Source organism: Megalops cyprinoides, chromosome 4 (genome assembly GCF_013368585.1).
Source record: "Megalops cyprinoides isolate fMegCyp1 chromosome 4, fMegCyp1.pri, whole genome shotgun sequence".
NCBI lineage: Eukaryota > Metazoa > Chordata > Actinopteri > Elopiformes > Megalopidae > Megalops > Megalops cyprinoides.
The window spans coordinates 5,582,732-5,592,500 of record NC_050586.1 but is presented as its reverse complement, the minus strand read 5'-3'; the positions used below and the strand labels follow the sequence as shown (position 1 = coordinate 5,592,500).

Here is a 9,769-nt window from a genome sequence, read left to right as displayed (position 1 = left end):
GGATTCGGGCTCCTTTCCTTCGGACAGAACTGGGTCAGGTCTCGCGCTGTAAGCTGGGCGGAGAGGCGGGCACAGAGGGGCAGGTGGAGCTGCTATTTACTGGAAGTGTCCCACTGAACTATATTACCATCTCTCTCTGCGCTCGGGGTGGGAGTGCAGCCAGCCTGACCAGACAGACAAATAAAGGGGTGTGGGGTGTGGGGCGGGAGGTGGGGGGGGGATTCCTGCAGCTGACGAACCCCAGGCCCCCCCCCCCCCCGTCACCAACACCGTCACGGCCCCCCTCTGCCCGTTACAGACCCGCTGTGTGCAGCACGGGGCGCTGAAGAAGCCGACGTGCAGGACAGGGAACGGTTACAGTCCACCTAAACTATTTATGGCTCCGCGGCGCAGGCCAAATGCACTTCAGCTGGTTCAGGAGAGAGGGCTCAGCGGGATTTAGTTTTTAGCTTTAGTTTTCTGGGTTTTTCTTCTTTCTTTTAATAGCGACTTGTCCCAGTTTCACCCTGGGTGACTCTGCTGTGACAGCCGCTGAGGACGCCATCGAGACCACAGGCCACCAAGGCACATGGGAGGGAGGCCATACCCCCCATCACCTGCCCCCCCACCCCCCACCCCCCCCCGCCCCTTTCCCCACCCCCCCGCATGCTGAAGTTCTCATCTGCCTACATCGCTCCTTGGACAGCACGCAGGGCCACAAATATGCCACAACTCCACGGACGCTCTAGCATGCCGTGACATCATTGAGAGAAGTCCATCGTTTCAAAATATCGGACACTTATTAAAAACAAGGGAAACACTTAACTCTTTAAAAAACAAACACGAATAACCGCATTGGATACTGTAACATCCGGCAAATATGTACAGTCACTTTTCCTTTTTTAATAGGCTAAGTCATGAGGAAAGAAATCGTGCTGTGACAGTTAAATGAAAGGGGGAGAGAATCTTCTCCCGTGGTCATTGAGAACTATCAATGTCAACCGCCAGTTGGCATCTCTTAAACGTGCTGCTCCTGGTTTCCCAGAATGCACTGCAACCCACCATCAGCCCACCAGCCTGGAAGCCCAGGGAAGATCTGGGGGTTAGAAATTCCCGGGATCCCCACCGCACTTTCCCCACAATATGGCAGTGGGGAGAGAAAAATGACTGATGCCTCTCGCATCTGTTAGATGGGGGTACAACATTAATCAGGATAATAGCCGTCCCCCCTGCCTGATTAAAACAATTAAAAGCATTGCCCCAGTAAAGGGCTGCCAAGGGTGCAGCCCTGACCTAAATCCCGGCGTCTGCGCACGACCGAGGGCCTGCGAGCGGCCCGGGAAGCCGCGCTACCTGAGCAGATTAATGACTTCCGCCCAGATTGACATCCCCTCTGATTTGATCAAGAGGCCTGTGTGTGTGTGTGTGTGTGTGTGCGTGGGCGGGAGGGCCCGGCCGAGGCTGGGGAGGGACAGGGCATGGGGAGCAGGGTGGCCAAATGGACTGGGCCAGACGCGGGCCGGCCCCTGCAGCAGGCTCTCATTAACTGTGGCCCTATACTGTCAGGTCAATTATCTGTTTTGGTTTCCGTAATCAAATATTGGCAAATGTTGTCCGAACGGTAGAAAAAACCCACTGTCCACAATTAAACATTTCCTCGGAATATCTTAAAAAAGCATAGCTTTTTTTAAGGCTTTTTTTAGGCAAGACAAAAATAGAGTCAGGTTCACATGAGTTGAATGAAATGGCTAAGGAGAAGACACTTGAGTCAAATTGGTAAGTTTTCTTTCCTCATTTAGCATCACACCTCTCACCTTTCTCCCGCAGTAACGATGGCTTCAACACAGGAATATGTAAGCTTTTCTTAATAAGACTCAATCATTTTGGCGGTTTTATTATTCCGCTCCGGTTTCTAATTCATCATCTGTACACAGTAAGAACATGCATTCCTCCTTTGCACACTACAGTGCACATCAGTAAAAACTAATATTTCCATAAACATTACACATGTTTGAGATTTTACTGGGAACCTTGAAAAAGGAAAAATACCTCACTAGTACATACAGTTAAAAACTCTAAATACAATAATATATGCATATGTACACTAACAATACTAACATTACTGCTGCTGCTGTTACTGTTAGGACTACTATGCTTAGCTCCATGCTATGTTGTGTTGGTTGGCCTGATAATAAAGAAAAAAGGAACAGAGTGTTGATATGGGGCCCAGTGATGAAGCATTACGCCACCTGAGAAATTCTTCACACATTTTTACATTAAGGCAACACCACAGATCCCCATCAGATGTGCTTTCAGCGCGGGCCGAGAGATGCAGATCAGAATAAATAAATCCCGCTTTCACTCAAATCAACTCCCTTTTTTTTTTAACACAGCTTCTCAGAAGAGCTTTAAAAAGAGACGAGTAATCTGGGAGGTGTTTCGATGCTAATATCCTTTTATCTCCTCGGGAAACATGTTTAAAATTAGAGTGGCGCCGTGTGGCACCCGCTCCGGCTAAAAACCTGACATCGTTTCATCACAAGGCTCTCGTTCTGAGCATCCCTTTTTCCCCCCACAGAAACAGGCGGGCTCTGTCTCAGGGCCGAAGCTCCCTCGGAATTCAGATGATGAAGTTCCGAAGAACAGGCAGCCAGGATTTCCCCCTTTATCTTTCTAGGTATGAGTTATTTCCAGCAGGCCAGGGGAAATCCACACACAAGAGTGAAACACACTACCATCCTTTCATAATAAATCTGAAAGCACACCCTTTTTTTTTTTTTTTTTTTTTTACTTATTTAAAAAAAATTGTCCTTGGCAAATGACATCATCGACAGAGGACACCATATTTATAGAGCTTCAGCACAGCAGATGAGGAGGAGAAAACGAAGCTCTCGATAATAAAAAACAACAAACAGACCAGCGTCTTCCTCCCATTAGACCGGGGGGAGTTGAGGGGCCGCCAAGCGCGGCATCTCCAGGAGACAGCAGCAGCGTTTGAAAGGCAAATTTATGGCTGAGTTTAAAGGGAGCCCTCCCACACTGACTGACCTCTCCTATAAACATCTCCTCAGGTCAGCACCACTGTATCACAACCACACACACACGCGTACACACACACTCACACACGCATATCCACACGCACACACACACACACAACCACAAAACCACACACACACACGCACTCTCACTCTCACACACACAACCACAAAACCACACACACACAAACCCCCCATACATGCACAACCACACACACACACACACTCAAATAAAAAAATGGAAATCAGCATTGCTCATGGTATGTGAACTTTATACTTCAGAAGATGGGGTCCAGCACACAAAGATTCGTTATATCGGTAAACTTTTACTTTTTATTTTGCAAGCCTCTCTTTTCAGAGTACCTCTCCTTCCCATCCCTCCATCTCTCCTGTTTTGATTTTCCTGTGTTAGCCCTCTCATTGTTTGTTCATCTGTAACCAAAAAAAAAAGGCTAATTTGTCGACAAAGAAGACTGGGTTGAATTTCTTACAACCGCTTCATCTCCTGCCTTCACATAAACACAAACAAACAGTCAAATGTATGACTGGACTGAAGCTATATGAAGAGTCAGGGATCAAACAGACCCCAGCTTTGATCCACTCCATTTGTCTGCAGCTAGAAATAACTTGCACGGTTCAGACTGTTCTGTTCTGACACATACCTTTATTAATCTGCAACACCCATCCTAAACCACTAGATTCAGTCAAAACCTCCAAGATGATTTCTGGGAAAGTTACATTACAAGATTATAAATATAATGTTGGATTAATTGAGAGTGATATTGCAGTGAAGTTACCCCTGGATTCAATAAAGACCCCCAAAGAAGGAAAAGAAGGAAAGAGGTTACTTAATTGTTTTTGGAAATAATCTGTGGAGGTTGATTGAATAGCATTTTCCCTCAAAACAACTTGCCAGTTTTGATTGAATCCAGGGCTAAGCACACTGCGACCGCTGCAGCTGAAACAGAATAGTACTGCACTAATGGAATCAGGCTTCTGATCATGCCGCAGGTATGATTCCCAGGCGAGACCCTGTTACTCAGCCCCTGAGCTTCACCTGAACTGTTTCATCCTGCATCTACCTGCATGAACAGGTGATGTGTGACATGTGCACAATGCCAGCCCCCCTGAATAAGGAGCTCCTGCCACAACCAATACCAGTCAAAATTTGGACACACCTGATGAAGATAATGGCAGACATGCTTTCAAAGACATTTTGATCTAAAGACTTATGCTTACATGCTTGAAGTTTTGTTTCTTAGACAAATATAAATAGTGAAGTTGATGCCTCTGTATGAATTTCTTTCCAAAAATATTTTCATTTTAAAAAATATTTTTTGGCGACTTCTAAGAACGTAAAATATAAGATAGTTTTGATTTGTTTGTTTTTTTGGTCACTGCATAATACCATTTGTGTTATTTCATAGTTTTGATGTCTTTACTCTTATTCTAAAATGTGGAAAATAGTAAAAATAAACAAAACCCCTTCTATGAGTAGGTGTGTCCAAACTTTTGACCGGTACTGTTCGTGAATAACGAATGGGAATGAAACAGGGGCATTGGAAGTGGATAGGCACTCCGGTTTGTCAATGGACCGCCACATTCGTGCTGCCCTGCCGGACTTCTGTGCACTCCTCTGTGACATCTAGTGTTCTGCCTCCCATCCCACACAGCCGTCCGCTGAAGCCTGTTAGCGTAAACAAGTTAATGGCTACCGTCGCTGCTGAAATTCACCTGATGAAGAGCTTTCTGGCCTGACAGAGGCGGCTTTGCTTAACTACGCTTCTCATCACCCTGTTTGTCTGTACCCTCGCGCCCAGTAAAACCTGGAGCTCGGGCTCGGTTTCGCGAGTTTGCCACAGACGGCATCTCGAAACGGCTCTGAGTGACAGGAGAGAACAGAGACGGCCTGTTCCGTTTAAGGAGTAGCGTTGGAACCGAGCCTGCCCGAAACGGAGGTCTCGCCTGAGCTGAAACGGGCAGATGAGAGGATTCAGTTTCTGCAAAGGTGTCAGACAGACCCAAGCTAAACTGTGGAGCGTGACGAGATAAAAATACGGTCTCGACTTAAAGAGAGCTTCAGGTTGTCATTTCAGATCTGTGCGTTTCATGCGTTCGCGGCTCTGGAGTCAGCAAAACTGTGACTATTAAAAACAACGGACAAAAAACCCCCGAAAACAATTAGCGTAATTAACAGTGATTGTTCTGTCACTTCATTCTGGCATAGATTCAGAATGATAGTCTTAGTGATGCATCCAAAATCGAAAAGCAAGAAGTGGATATGCTGGTGTTAATAACAATACCAGGAAGTAACCCGACGATTCACGACCACACCTCTAAATGCACTGAAACCACTCTCTGTTATCCTAACGATTACGGGCACCAAAACCAGGCCAATTCACACAAAGCGAAGACGCAACAAAAGCCTCTTGCTTCCACATTAATGCCACATGCATTTTTTACTCCTTGCCTTCTGCTGTGTTATCAAGACTGTTGAAAACAATTTAGCAAAAATTGACAATTTTTACCTCAGAGCACCTTATCGCTGCTTGGCATGCTTGCCAGCTCCCTGTTTCATGTTAATCAATGCAACTCACCCACACAGCAAAGCACAAAGAAGACAGGAAGCAACACTGGAGCTACATCCCAGGGAGAGAGAATGCCTTCGGCGCTGAACCGCACACTGCTAGCCCTTGTGCGTTAACTAACTGACACGTGACTAAATTTGGAAGACATTTCAGCCTGGTGTGTGCAAACATTTCATGCCCACCGACACCCCCTCGGCCCTGCTCCCGTTTGACCCTACCAGGCCGAACGCCATGTTTGTTTCCTTACAGCAACTGTGAGGGCAGGAACTCAAAGGCTTGGCCGCCCCACCGCCTAACTCGCAGTCCACAGCTTCCCCGCACTATGCAGGCCAGCACCATGCTTTCCAGAGACGTGGGCATATTCAAATACAGCTCAAAGGCCTCGAGACGTTGAGTCCCAATTCAAACTCCAAAAACTCTTATTGGGGGGGGGTTGGCAAAGTAGTAAAAAAAATATTCCACTGTGCAAAACAGGGCTTGCACTCTCCCACAAAAACAGAGTTTAAAGTTTAACGTACATTTGAAAAATGCAGATTTTTCTGTGCATTCCCACTGCATTTTTAAACATGTTAAGCTTTGACTTGCTGTTGGAGAGTACAATCATTTTCTCAATATGCTCGACGTGTTTCAGTGTGCTCTGAGGCAGCACAGAGAGGGCTGTTAGACAACAAAGTGTTATAAAAACTGGAGTCAGAGAGGACAAACACCCTCTCTTGCTTGCGAGCCTTGTGGAACTGAAGGAAAACTACACTGGGCACAGTGGATGGCTGGACAAAAATAGGTCTCCATTATAATTAAGAGCTCAAACTACACAGGGCTGTGTGGATGTCTGCTCCCTGCACATTCAGCCATCACATTGCTGAAACAGGGGAAGCATTTCTAATGGACCCAACAGACTTATCTCCTCCAGTTATCACCCCCTGCCCAACCCACCTTTGACCTCATTGGTCACATCACTTCACATCACTTCCTCTTTTCTTGCAGCTGGTTCATAGGAAATTCTAAAGATATTTTTACCTCGCAGAATGTTAGATCCCAAGAAGGAAATGAAAAGAAATAACAGTTGATTTGCACTCATATTCAGATACAGATCAGCAGACTACCACAGGCAAAAAGTGACCATAAATGCCAGATGACAATTCAAAGCTTATCACCTGCATGACTGACACAAAACTTTTGTTAAATGGATGATTAAAATGGGAAAGTCTGGAGTTAGGCCAGGTTCTTCTTTTTTTCTTTTATTTCATAGTGGCTGTACACAAGTCCAAACTCAGGGCAGCACACAATATCTGCAGTGTAAGTGGTGAGTGATTGAAAACTTTCTGTGTGGCTCAGGAAAACCGGACGGGCGCGTGACGGAGACGCCTAAAAGCGAAAAACAAGGACCCGGGGCATGAAGGACCATAACTCCACACTGCCGCTGACTGAGAGAAGAGGATCAGCTCAGTGTTTCAGGGAGAGGAGAGGATAAATTAATTGCGCTGACATTCACAGCACAGGGCCCCGTCCCCTGCCCTCCATTAGAAGGATGGTGATATATTGTTCTTAATAACAAAACCATAAAAAGCAACATGGTAATTATCATTGTTTGCATAATATGAGGATTTTACACCTTCTTTCCAGACCACGCCGCCATTAGTTTCCCTTATGGTGAAAGCTAGCCATGCAGAATACATTACTTATATGTCATTACTTTTCCTTCGGACATACATTTCAAGCGTTGCTTGACAAGTCATTATCAGTTTCCCCTCATTATATGCAAAATTGTGGAACAAAACACAGCTAGCACTACGTAAAAATGAATTAATGAATGGAATAAAGACACCCCTGGGTTCTCACGGAATAGCGTGACACACCTGATAGATCGATGTAGTGCTCTGCTGTTCTCTCTTTTTTAAAAAGAAAAAAAAAAAACCGTCTGCGGCAGGTATCTCGGAGAACATTTAATAAGCCTGTGATTTCCTGCTACTTCCTTATCCTTTTTATATCTAGCGCCTTTGGCCATACACAACCCCACACCTCTCATGTGTCCCTAAAGAGCCAAGGCCAGGGGACTGGACCGAGGCTTTGATCATGATAGAACCTATTATATCACACAGGAAGCCGGCTTTTCTTTCAAAGGGCCTTTTTCTGCGTTCCACTTTCCCCCCAGAGAAGCATCCAGCTCCCCAGACAAAACCTTTAACGTTGTGCTCGAGTAAACTGTAGCGCAAAACAGGTTTCCCAGGAGTACAAAGCCAGTCACACCATTAATCAGTTTCCTCCTCTGCTTGAGGAAAATTATTGCACCTTCGACCAAAAAGGAGAAAAAAAACCCCACATCAAATAAAACAGCTCTTACGAAATACTTCCTAACGCCATCCATCCTAATTCAGATGGCACTTTCAAGTTAATTGCTGCTCTCTGAACTTAATTGATAATCAACATCAATTTCACACTTAATGAACATGCAACATTAAATGAATTATCGAGCCAACTAGGCCATTTAAACACCCCGCGTCTTTCCTTAATTGACGTGCATTGACAATCTCTTAGTCTCATTAACCAACAATAACAGAGAGCTGTGCGTCTCGCTGATTCGGTGCAGTCGGAGGGAAACCTCTCAGCTTGTTATCGGCGTTGCTTGTTATCTGATTAGCTTTGGGATCAAAAACTACAATACGTCAATCGAAGTCATTTTCTGGGCAGATACCACAATAGAAAACTGCGACGGATAAGTATGTAGTCACGACAGAGCATACCGTTTTCATTATCACTTTACTTGTTGTTGATTTGAAACTTGGATCTGGTGAAACTTCCTCGGGGAGGAATTTTGAAAACATGCTTCAAAATTCGTATCAAGAGCCAGACGAGCTGTAACGGTGCAATATTCGTTAATATCAAATGTAGGGTTATTGTATATTTATAGCTTAGTTTACGTTAAATTAAGCGGTAAATTCTGTCATTAACAGTTTGACCTGAGTATGAAGATTCGATTTTCTTTCCTCGGGCAGACTTTATTGTCTATATGTTTTCGAGCATTACTTTAGCTGAACATCGCTTGATCGTGTTTACTTCTTCAAAACGATAGTGTAAAAACAAATAAACCACCGTGTCGGTATGTGAGCACATGCTAAGAGTGTGAACTGGCACAAAAATAAGAGTCATGGGTGCGTCAAGTGACTATTCATCAAAGTTGCAATGCTGCCGTTTTGTTTTCGTCTGGAGAAACTGTGTATGCGCCTGTAAAGGATGTCTCTCTCAGGGAGAGCCATGTCCTGGACCCACGACTTGAACACCAAAGTCGTTCAGGCTGTCGTTCGTGGAAGAAGGAAGCGACACAAGATTAAATAAAACGCTGAGAAAATGAACGAAAATGCTGCACGTCAACAGAATAGGTCTTTTCGTGCGCAGCGCAGAACTTTGCCAGGCTAAAACTAATGAACAGTCGAGTCTCTCGGGGCAGTGTTACTCTTTCGCGGTCCTCGAATGCAAAGTTTATAACGGGGTACTGTACAGAAGCAAAGGCGATTTGCAAACACACACGATATTACAGTTACAAAATATAAACCAGTAAGAAACTCCTACCTGTTTTAGGGAAGTTAAGGCGTCTTACACGGCCGTGCGGAGTACAGAAAGCAAATTAGACTGGCTAGGCATGGTGGTTACATTAATCCGCGTTGTGCAACTTCTGTGTAACTGCACTGAAGTCCACACACACGCAGTCACTTACTCACTCGTACTCTCGCTCTCCCTCTCCGACTGAGCATGTTTCAGATTACGTGCCACGCAGTCTCCCCCCGAGAATTAGATTAGTCTTTTTCTCCCGTCAATAGGAGGGGAATTAGGTTGAAAAACAAGGAAAGTCGCTCTCGTCCGCATTCTCCTTAACGTGCGATAACAGCGTAGGCCTACAGTATCGTCGATACTGTACAGAGCATTAACGTTGTTTTGCAAAGGCTTCGTTTTCAGAAGCGTAAAGGGGTTTTGCGCAGAAGTATGGGACTGTCGTGCAGGCACGATCAAACGATGCTACATGAAAAAATGCAGTATTTTGAATGTTTCTGTAAGTTGAGAAACAGATGTCTAAAATATCGACATGATTCCCGTTCGATCACTGGAAAATTGCTTTTTCAAAGTTTTTTTTTTTCCTTTATTCTGCAGTGTTATAACAAAAATGCTTATCAG

General features: G+C 45.0%; 1 protein-coding gene across 5 annotated transcripts in view; it reads right to left on the bottom strand.

The window, feature by feature from the left end:
* Nucleotides 1-9,412, bottom strand: part of LOC118776638 (serine/threonine-protein kinase Nek6-like) — a 61,525-nt gene extending 52,113 nt beyond the window's left edge. For 4 of the 5 annotated variants that reach the window (XM_036527107.1, XM_036527112.1, XM_036527108.1 and 1 more), the window contains exon 1: nt 9,170-9,297. The gene's annotated coding sequence lies outside the window, so the exon portion shown is untranslated. Of the gene's footprint in view, nt 1-9,169; nt 9,298-9,318 lie in introns of those variants that run through there. The other variant, XM_036527109.1, reaches the window with a different exon arrangement.
* Nucleotides 9,413-9,769: the final 357 nt, after the last annotated feature.